At 39.2% G+C, this 11,575-nt stretch overlaps 1 long non-coding RNA gene across 5 annotated transcripts in view; it reads right to left on the bottom strand.

Annotated features, from left to right (window-relative positions):
* Window positions 1-3,869: 3,869 nt before the first annotated feature.
* The window catches only part of LOC144324288 (uncharacterized), a 146,472-nt gene continuing 138,766 nt past the window's right edge, over window positions 3,870-11,575 (bottom strand). For 3 of the 5 annotated variants that reach the window (XR_013389806.1, XR_013389803.1, XR_013389807.1), the window contains one exon: window positions 8,368-8,820. This is a non-coding gene — a long non-coding RNA (uncharacterized LOC144324288). Of the gene's footprint in view, window positions 3,886-8,367; window positions 8,821-11,575 lie in introns of those variants that run through there. The other 2 variants (XR_013389808.1, XR_013389805.1) reach the window with 2 other exon arrangements.

The raw sequence follows: 11,575 nt of genomic DNA, 5'->3' as shown, positions 1-11,575 counted from the left end.
ATTATGAAATGAGAGACATTGTTGTCAGCATTTCTTGAGTCCCCCTGCCCCCTTTCTGGACCCATTCCCCCTTATTTCTGTTAACCTAACAAACCTTCTCAGTTCAGTTCCAATGTGGGTACCTATCATGGGCCACTTCCATGGTCTTAGAGATATGACAGGGGCTGGAATCAGAAAGCAAATTCTTCAAGCAATTACTCCAATAAAGTACAGTGAATACAACATTAAAGGTGCCTAGGATGTACAAGAGGAGCACAGAGAGGGACTCGGGGAGATCAGGGAAGGCTTCCTAGAGGAGATGACACTTGAGTCAAAGTTTGAAAGTTCCATAGGAATAAGCCAAGCACTAGATTCAAGTTCAAGCCTCTGCACTTCAAAATGCCACCAATACCAGGTAGCTTTTGACTGTTCCCAGTTGCGAACAATTTACCTGTCCTGTAAATTTATCTGCCATTCTTTTCAGAGCCTAGCTTTCTGCTAGTATGCATGTATTCAACTGATTTGAGATAGTGTTGCCCACTACAGGAGGCTACTGTTCTATCACTCCCAAATAGCATTCACATATATTTTTAAAGACTTATTTTATTTAAGAGAGGGAGAGAGCAAAGTATGGAGGGAAGGAACAGAAGGAGAGGGAGAGAGAAACTCAAGCCGACTCAACATGGACCCTGACATCAGGGCTCAATTTTATGACCCTCAAGCTGAAACCAAGAGTCCAACAGCAAACTGACTGAGACATCCAGGAGCTCCAGCACTTATATCCTTAAAAATCCCTAATTCACTACCCTACCAAGGCTGAAGGTATTTTTACCTAGAGGAAATTTCTAGTTTACTTCTGTTCTGCTCTTAGATTGTGACACACTATGCTGGAATACATTTAAATAGGCTGAAATCACCATCACATTTAAAATGGGACTCCATGAAAGTCCATCCCCTGTTGTTTGCTCCTCCTCCTACCACCCACAGTTCCAAAGTTTCCCTCTCACACACACATCTCTCTTTTGACCTCAGAAAAGATCTGTGTCTAGATCAGGACTAAAGCACCACACAGGAGGGGGACACAGCAAATTCCTCATCTGGAAGTTCCTGTCACTCAGAGCATTGCAGCCACACCCCTGTATAGTAACCCTCATGAGCTACTTCCATATACTGACAAAAGCTGATAGTTCATGACTTCCCATGTTGTACCCGTTCCATGTTAAACACTTTGCCTGCAACGGGACTTTTCATTCCCACAACAGGCCTAAGAGCCTAGAATGGAAACTACCATTTCCTCCTCTGAGGAACCAGGAAGGAAGGGCATTTGTTCAATAGAGTAATTAGTGGTGGGTTTGAGGTTCAAACCAAGGAGTCTGACTCTTGAGCCCACGCAACAGCTGTATCTCATGTACTTGCAGTGGTGAAGAGTGGAACCATCAGAGCCCCTGACCTGGGTTTAAATCTCAGCTTCTCCACTTACTAAGCTGAATGACAACAGGCAAGCTACAGGCCCACCCCAAGCCCCAGTTTCATCATCTGCAAAATGAGACCAGTAACAGAACGTACTTTGTTAGGATTGTGGGAAATAAAAGACATTGTCCTGCATGTAAAGCATTTGATATGGGGCCTGATATTTGAGGCAGGGGAGGTGTTCACACATATTTACAAGCCTAGGTATCTCCCCCAACATCCTTGATGGCAAGGATCAAGATTATTGATGTCTTTCTCCCCAGGTACCCAATAGAGCACAGGCACTTGAAAAATATTTGTTGAATGGATGGTTTATTTTTATCTGCTATTTCAAATGATCAAGTAAGGGCCTCCTCTATTTTGACACACAATAGCCTCTTTTTGTTAAATTCTATTCCATTCAGAAGTAAATTATCAAGTGTATAAAGAGATTACTCTCAAATTCTTAAATTAGCAGAATTGTATTTCTCTACAGAAAAGGAGAGAAAGTTAGCCTCCCTTCACTCTCCCAAACCTGCTTGGGCTCTCACTTGCATTTCAGCAAGTTCCTCACTTTCAAGTATAAGGATGGAAACTTCCAAAATAAAAAAATGCCCCAGCTGGGAAGGGGAAATGGGTTTTTCACTTTGTAAAAAGATTTATGGTTTCTTGAAATGTGGATGATCATTTTAAGATTTACTTTCTTTTGGAGACATTTGAGAAAGATTAAGCTTATCTGGAATATTTTATTTTATTTTTTTAAGATTTTATTTCTTTATTCATGAGAGAGAGAGAGAGGCGCAGAGATACAGGCAGAGGGAGAAGCAGGCTCCATGCAGGGAGCCCGACGCGGGACTCGATCCCTGGTCTCCAGGATCATGCCCTGGGCCGAAGGTGGTGCTAAACCGCTGAGCCAACTGGGCTGCCCTGGAATATATTAGGAGTGTATTCATTTTATAAAGTAAAGTATACTCTCATTGAACACAGGTAGCTCATCATTCAGAAACACCCTCAAGACCATCCTTCCACATAGCCTGCATGTGCCCTACCCCTCGGCTGAAGAGCACACACCTCCTGCTCTACACTCTACCACTACTCTAGTCAACATCAGTTACCTGTCCCCAATCTCCCCACAACCCCTCCCTATTGCTGGACCCACTGGGCTAATCCTGAACATTTAGCAAATATCTGGCTTAATCAGTGCATTAGCTTCCAGGGGCTACTATGACAAAGTACTACAGGCTGAGCAGCTTAAAACAACACAAGTTTACTCTCTCAAAGTTCTGGAGGCTGGAAACCAAAGTGTTGGTGGGCCCATGTTCCTACAGGGAAGAATCCTTCCCTGTCTTCTGATGGTTTCACAATCCTTTTTGCTCCATGGCTTATGGACACCTCACTCCAATCTGTCTCTGTCTTCACACAGCTTCATCCCCTGTATGTATATATCTCTATGTCCAAATTTACCTCTTCATGTAAAGACTCCAGCCATACTGGATTTAGGGCTTATTTTAACATGAATACATTCGCAATGACTATTTCCAGATAAGACCACATTCACAGGTTCCAAGTAGACCTGAATTTGGGGGGGTGGAGGGGAACTATACAACCCAGTGTGGGAAGAGATCAGTATGAGTAGAGAAACTCAGCAGCTAAAATCGAGGTATGACATGAAAAGTTTCAGGATTAAAAGCCTCCCTTCCCTCCACAAAAAAATTATAGTACCTTTATTACACCATCACAGAGAGTTTCCTTTTACTCTCAGTGCCTTTCTAGTGCCAAATAAAATAAAAACAAATCCTGTAATATAGCAAACACTGTCTGGTGGGATGGCATTCGTCAATCATCAACTCATACTTGAGTGGTCATCAGCCCCTTTATAAGCATGGCAACCAGCAGAAGCAAGGTTGTATCACAGTGAGCCGGGATCTGTGGCTGGAAGGGAGCCCATGGCACAGGACATGTAAGTACTGGGACACCAAGGACAGACACCCTGGGAGAACTGCCAAGTCCCAGTGAGCCCAGAGTACGAGAGACCAGCCGCCAGAGGCAAGGCACCATAGGACAAGCAGGAGCAGAGTTCATATTCATGCTGGTTTGCATTTATGAAGCACCTACTGTATCCCGGGATCCATGCCTGGTGTTTCCACTGAGCCCTCGCAACAGCCTCAACCTCAATATGAAGAACATATCACCTCCCAACTCACAGATGAGGAAACTAGCACACCAGGGAGTCAGGTAGCTCAGAAAAGGTTGAGAAGTTAGCAGTAATGACTAAGTTCAAGCCTAGGTGCCGACTTTGGCCACATGACAGAGGAGAGAAGAGGCAACTGAATCCATGATTCCCAGTCTCACTTCTGCTGGGAGCCAGTCCAGCTCGCAGCTCCCTTGTATATGCAGGTTTGCTCTTTCCCTGCTTTTGAATTGGCAGCCGTTTTCTATCGTGTTCCCAACGTGCCTCTGTGTGTATGTTGGAGAGAGAGGGAGAAAGAGAATATATGGGTCAATATAAGCAGACTCTTAAAAGCTTATACTTTATCATTGTAATAATCATAATATATTTTACTTTACAGCCACTCATAACTGAAGCCTCTGGGCACCCTAACAAAAATAGCTAAAAGAAAAAAGGAAATTATATTAAACAAAGGAAATACGACTATAAAACCCCAATAGCCAGGAAACTAAATGAACAACATAAAACCTCCAAACAACAAAACTACAATGAAACCAAGAGGGGAAAGAAACCTTTTCACGAGCTTTACCCTGAAGGATTCCATGCTGTGAGATCACATCTGTTTAAAGCACCATAATTTATCGATATGACATCAAACCAGGAACCAGCCATTGTAAACCTTTCCCGCAGAAACTCTCAGAAAACTAACCAGGTGGTCGATGGGGGGGTGGGGGGGTTGGTGTCTGAAGCACGTAGCCAGGGCAACAATGGCTTTAAAATTTTATGTTCAAACACATCTATGTGAAGTTCCAAATCTTGGTTGAAGAGCAAAAATTAGTTCACTCCATGGGTAAGGAGAATTTACAAACAGAACTTTTTTAACAATAATTTCTTTTTCTGAGATAGTTCATCCATTAGTACCTATTGGTGGCCTCTCAAACTGCTGCATTAAACGGACCACTTTCAGGAATGTATCCACTTTAGAAATAGCCACTGAATCCCAAAAACTGTGGAAGTCTTTGGGGGAGGATAAAGACTCCGATTTATAAAGCAACTGAGTTATTCAGCCTTTCTTCCCATTCTGATGTTGCAGTCATTTCAAAAACAGGAACTCCTATTGATTCATGATACCATCATGAACATTTGTTTAGGAATGACTGTTATCTCCACATTTGTGTTTCTGAGAGCAATATTTCCCAACAATTGCTTCCTATTTTCTACTACACACTTTTCTATTAAATATGGAAAGGAAACCCTCTGGGGAAATATCTTTAAAAGATTTGTAGGATTAGGATAGCCCAAGGGTAGTTAGGATAGCCCAACCAAACTATTTGGTTGGCAAACTCAAGTAAAAACTCAAGTAAAATATTAAAATGTCAAAAGGTACTTCATGCCTGTGCAAAATGTTTTTCAAAACATTTGTTCATCCTGAAGTACCTTCTACACAGATTTAGCCCCCAAATTAGGACACTTACATCAGAAACATGGACCTAGAGCCCAAAGTAGCTTCAAGAGTAAAGCAGGTGATTTTTTAGAAGTTCTTTATATATTTTGAATATTAACCCTTTATTGGATATGTCAATTGCAAAAATCTCCTCTTATTCTGCAAGTTGCATTTTAGTTTTGTTGATTGTTTCCTTCACTGTGCAGAAGCTTTTTAATTTGATGTAGTCCCAATAGGTCCTTATTTTTGCTTATGTTTCCCTTGCCTCAGGAGATACATCTAGAAAGCAGTTGCTATGACTGATGTCAAAGAGGTTATTGCCTCTGTTCCCTTCTAGGATTTTTATGGTATCAGGTCTCACATTAAGACCTTTAATCCATTTTAAATGTATTTTTGTGTATGGTAAAATAAAGTGGTCCAGTTTCATTCTTTTGCACACTGCTGTCCAGTTTTTCCAACAACGTTTGTTGAAAAGACTTTCCTTTTCCCATTGGATATTCTTTCCTACTTTGTCAAAGATGAATTGATCATATAGTTGTGGGTGTATTTCTGGGTTTTCTATTCTGTTCTATTGATCTATGTGTCTATTTTTGCACCTCTACCATATCTTGGCAAAAAAAAAAATGGAAAGAAAGGAAAACTTGTGACTGTTGGTGGGAATGCAAACTGGTGTAGCCACTCTGGAACATAGTATGGAGGTTCCTCAAAAAAGTTAAAAATAGAGCTACCCTACGATCCAGCAATCACACTACTAGGTATTTACCCAAAGAATGCAAAAACACGAATCCAAAGGTATATATGCACCCCTTATGTTTACAACAGCATTATTTACAATAACCAAGACATGGAAGCAATCCAAGTGTCCATTGATTTTTGAGTGGATAAAGATGAGATAGATAGATAGATAGATAGATAGATAGATAGATAGATAGATAGATTCTATATAAATACTATTTGGCCATAAAAAAGAATGAAATCTTGGCATTTGCAATGACATAGATGAGCTAGAGAGTACAATGCTAAGCAAAATAAGTCTATCAGAGAAAGACAAACACCATATTATTTCATTCGTGTAGAATTTAAGAAACAAACAAAGGGGAAAAGAGAGAGAGAAACCAAGAAACAGATTCTCCATTATAAAGAACATACTGAAATTACCAGAGATTACTGGATTGTGACTTTATAATAATGACTTTCTTTCATATTTCAGAAGAGACTATTATTTTTATATATTACTTATGCATGACGGGAAAACAAACTTGAATGTGTCAAATAAAAACTATCTTCTACCTTGTGTCAGGGAATATACTGACTCTAGATGAGTCTCTGCCAGTCAAGAAATGAAACGTGATGTTAAGAGGAGGCCAAAATTTGGAGAACCCAGAGTTCTCATTCAGTATGATATAAGAATGATTTCCCCTACTGAACTGAATATTTCAAAAATTGGCTCAAACCTTATTTAGAAATAGACCCTGTGGCACTGATATGTAAAGTGGAGTTGCAGCCAGGACTGAGGCATTTTGTGACAGGTTGAAAACCTGAAAGCATTCCCTGCATTCCATCATGTCAACCAAGGGGTACCAGCTTTGCCTTCCACCATGTGCCTGCCAAGTATGGAACAGGTACCCACATTAGCACCCAAAACCAGTTTCTGGGGACTCTAATATGTCAATGACACCCCCTCATGTCAATCAGGACAAAGAGCCTTTGGTCCCTTCTCACTTGGAACTGACCAGGTTGACCCATGCTGATCTGAGAGAGTCTTGATCTCCCACATTACTCAATTTAAGTATGAAGAGCCTCCATGGGCTTTCCTGGAAAGACATTTTCTTCTTGTATACACCAGAGAGGTAAAGGTACCATGACCACCCAAAGAGAAGAGAAAATGAAACAACCTCTCACATCCTGAGATTGTCTGGCAACCAAAATGTACTTTTTAACTTTAGATGTAGAATAGAAATCAAAGCAAAATTTCATTCCAGAGAAGATTACCCATTTCTTCAACTGACTTATTTAGATTGGCCAATTAAAGCAGGTCCTACAGCTAGAGGACGGGGAAGATCACTTGCAGCTTGCACCAAAATGTGCATTTCCTTTCATGGACATTTTTAAGAAATACATTCGACCACACAAATAACAGGAGATAATACAGGATCAGTGCTCCATGTTTAATGAAGGGAAGGAGAAAGGCTACCAACATCTAAAATGCAAGAACATCAGGAAGAAGGGCAGATTTCCTTTCTTTGTTCAGACCATTTTTCACAAGTCAAATCCCAGATAAAGCCTCCCGGAACAAGGTACTAATGGGTGAGCAGAGGGCCTGGTAGCCTATGTGGCTGTCAGTTCATTTATTCCAGGAGTTGGGCTCCAAACACAAGCTTATTTTAAAAGCAAAACAAAAGTAGGAATTTTAAGCAAATTAAATATCAACTCACTTGAGAAAAAAAATTTATGTTGCCATTTTTTTCACTGTATAATAAAAAAATCGAGTCCGTTCCTATTTAATCTGGTAGACATCGTTCAAAAAAAGTTTGAGTTTGATTTGTGTGTGCGCATGCGTGTGTATGTGTGTATTTTAAATCAACATTTGGGTTTAGCAAATTAGTGCAAGTTTGCCTGTTTTCTGTTGTATGGATCAGTTCCAGATCTGTTTTTAAACACCAAGCTACTGAAGGATTATTTTTAGAATTCATCTTCTTTCTTAATCCCCTAATCCATTTGGGGGAAATGTCCAGATTTTCAATGCAACATATGAGAAAACCTCAATGAAGCAGCAAGAAAAAAATACAAAACAATAGACAAATAACCATGGGATATATTGTTCAGCTTTTGTTGAGCTTGAAATGTGCCAAGTTGGAAATAGAGGAGAGAGGTTTGTGATATTCCACTGGAACATATTGTCACTGTTATAACCAGCCCACGTTCACCAGAGCTGCCAATTATTCCCCAGCCACCATTTTTTTCCTTTAGATTGATCTCCTGCTTGAGGCTGTTTCACACCCATGACTCTGAAGCTTCCCTAGTGGCATGTTGGCTAATTAAGAGCAAAATCCATCTCTTGATGAAATAATGCTGCCACTGAAAAAAGAATTCACTTTTTTTTTTTTTTTAATTCTTAATCAGGCTGGAAGGAGCAGTATTCTAACACTTGTATTAAGCATAGGAAAAAGGTCTATAGCTAGCAATTAGCAATGATGAAAAGGACAGCGATTTAAAGCATGTTGCAGTGACATTTTTATCAAATTAAATGAGTTTGCTAGGCCCACCAGCTGCATATGCTTATTGTCATTTACTGTTTGGACAGCAACACATCAGCCACTGAGTATCACGGGGTGCTGAATTTAATAAGTCATTTTGACACTGGTGTGAAACGAGCAGATCAGCATTCTGAGGAATGTGTTCACACTCTGAACAGACAGGCAGACATTCTAAGCTTGCGAGGTGACACCAATCAACAGGAAGAAATGATGAAAGCCAGGCTAGGAAGCAGGCAGGAGTGGTGACTAGAGCAGCAGCCACAGAGACACGCCACCGTGAGCAAAGGAAAAGACACATACGCACACATACACACACCAAACCTACTATTTCTTGGTTTCGCTAGACAGACCAACTACAGAAGCAAAGGCTTTTCAAAACCATGGAAGTGTACCCATTCTAGTCACCGTAAATTTTCATTTATAATTTAAAAACCGACACAGTTCCTCTGGAGCAACCACTAGAAGCAGCTGACAAATCTTCAGATTTTCTTTTGGCCCCCTCGTGTTTGAAATCCGGCATCCTGTTCGAAAGAAAGAAACAGACAAACAAAAATTCTCCTGAATGCTAGGAAAGGAATATTTTGGTTTACTCTTTTCACCTTATATGTTTGCTCTAAACTGATTACCACGCTAGGACAGGAGGAGGTAGTGTTCCTTGGTTTTGATTTACGGCGAGGTGAGGGTATACATTGCTTTTGAAACTTCCTTGGAATACGAGATGTGGAATGACATTCTGATAATCCCAGCAAGCTATTTATGTTGAGGGAGAGACCTGATACCAATATCTTAACTGTGTACCTGGCATCAGAGTGAAAACACACCAGAAAGTCGAATGCCAACCACCTCTTAAAACATGCAGGTGTGATTACAGCATAACAAAGGTGACTAGTTAATTAGTTCATGGCTTCAGAAGTTTCTAATGCCATCTAGTGGAAATGGTAAATTTGATCACTTGCACATCAAAGGGGAGCCTAAAATCCCAGATAATATGTCATTATGCCGCCACATATTCAGAAAAATTCAATGCCAGAGTCCAATCTCATATATATCTCAAAAAAATTAGCTACGGTGCCTTCATAAGATTAGAATGCACGTCAGAAAATAAGACTTGCCTGGAATATCCTTGGATGCCTGCCCACTGCAAGTGAAATAATTATTAGCACCACCCCACACCACTGCCATGCCTATACAATCATTTTCCTCATCATTGTTCTCTTATCTTCTAAACTCTAGAATCTAAAGATGGACGATTTGATAGATGTTTTTCATTATTCTGCAAATATAGTGGTTCAGTAAAATCTGAAATACCTTTTGAAGTGAATGTTTCACTGATTTTAATCTAAAAAACAGTACAAGAGGAACTAAATATATTTTGCTAGTTTAATCTCAGAAGCTGTTCGATTTTCAGTGAACTCCACATAGATTTTCCTCCAGTGAAATTCTATGGTAAAATTCTGAGTAAGAAGAATAGCCTTGGGGATTTTGTGCTTCCTTTCAAGATGGTCACCAGTCAGCTTTAGCCATGGGGCTATGACTCAGGAATCTAAAAGTGCTTCACATAATTGCAAAAACAAAAATAGGCCATATTTTATTTGCATGCAAAGATGAGTAGGTAAATAGTCTGCATATGTCACTTTCTTCTGTATCACCCTCAAAGAGAGTCCTCTCCAGGAGCGGGGTGGTAAGAGAAATCACTGGAACCCTGAATTCTCACGCAAATTAATGTGAAACTCAAAGCTACTCACCTCACTTTTCACTGTTTCCTCATTCATCAGATAAGGAAGTTGAACTCAACTCAAAAGCCCGTTTTTCTCTAAAACTATGGTTTGAAATTTCAAGACCAAAACTCAAGTCTATTTCATTGTAATACTTCTTTTTAAAAGTATTAATTTCATCATAGCTATTTTACTTTAATTACTTTTGTTAACAGTATTCCCTTAGCGTGAGTCTTGCAGCGACTTTCAGTGTTTGAACCATCATCAATTTTGAAAGCAATTTATTTGTTGTGTGTTAACTACACCTGAATTTTTTTTAAAGCAATTTATTTGTAAGAGAAGAGGACTGAGGTGTGATGATAGGATGGGGGCCCTGGGTGGTGGAAGTATTTACCAGAGGCAAGACAAAGGAAGTAGAAGCTTACTGAATACACTGCAAGGACACAGCTGGCAGGACGGCCAAGGAGAGAGGCGGTGGTGAGGGGTTATAGTTAATTATTATAATTATTAGCACCACCCATAATAGTTATTATAGGGCAGAGTGAGGGGTCACATGGGGATATACAGAATTTCCCCTTTTTGGTAATTTTAGGAACTGTGCTTGGTTTTAAGTAGCCTATTGGTCAGTTAGGACCTACAGCCATTTTGAGGTGGGTCACTCAATAGGTCAATTTGCATCCAGCTTGGTGGTCACTGTGGTCCCTTTTGCCTTGCTCAAGTTTCCATTTTCCAAGCCTATTGCCTAAAAGCAGCCTCTACAAGGACTATAGTTTAAATAAACACTACTTTGAAGAATTAAAAATGGAAAGTATATTTTTTCTACATACATTCATCTTAGCATTCTTAGGCTAAATATTTTTTATTTTAGCATATTTATAAAAAAATTTTTCAGTAGGAAAAAATAAATAGCCATTTCACATGTAAAAACTGTTTTTAAAAATAAAGAAAGAGAAGAAAGAAAAAAAACCATCTGTAGTTCTAACTGCCAAAGACAGCAGACTGTCCATTCAACACCGTGGTATACTTTTCTCAGTCTTTTCCTCCTATATATCATTTACCTAATTTGTATTATGTGATATATATAAAACATATATATGTTGATTTTCATAATAGCTATTTTTCTGACATAAAAATGTAATTTATTATTGTAGAAAATTGTTTAAATATAGAAATACATAAAATTAAAATCATGCAGAATTTCACCACCACCATACAGAATTTCATTTACTATTTCTTTAAAGTTTTTTTCTATGCATAATTTAACAGTTAAGAGTATATTACATATTCTGATTTTAAGTACAATTAACCCAAGAAGAGTCACTCACAAGTCCTAGTTGGAAGATGTTACAAAGAGGGTCTTAATCATAGATAATATCTGCCACTGGTAGTTTACTCATTTTTCATAATTACAAAAAAAAAAAAAAAAAAACCTGTACACTCAGGTCATTCAAAATGAGTTCTAAGAGCAGAGATTGTTACTCAAGTTCTTTGTCAATGCAATGCTGTTATATTGCTGAAGAAAAAATCAGTTTCAGTGGAGGGAAGGAAAGTGTACTTTCTG

Source organism: Canis aureus, chromosome 11 (genome assembly GCF_053574225.1).
Source record: "Canis aureus isolate CA01 chromosome 11, VMU_Caureus_v.1.0, whole genome shotgun sequence".
Taxonomy (NCBI): domain Eukaryota; kingdom Metazoa; phylum Chordata; class Mammalia; order Carnivora; family Canidae; genus Canis; species Canis aureus.
Note: the sequence above shows the minus strand (reverse complement) of the source record. Positions and strands in the feature narration are given on the sequence as shown.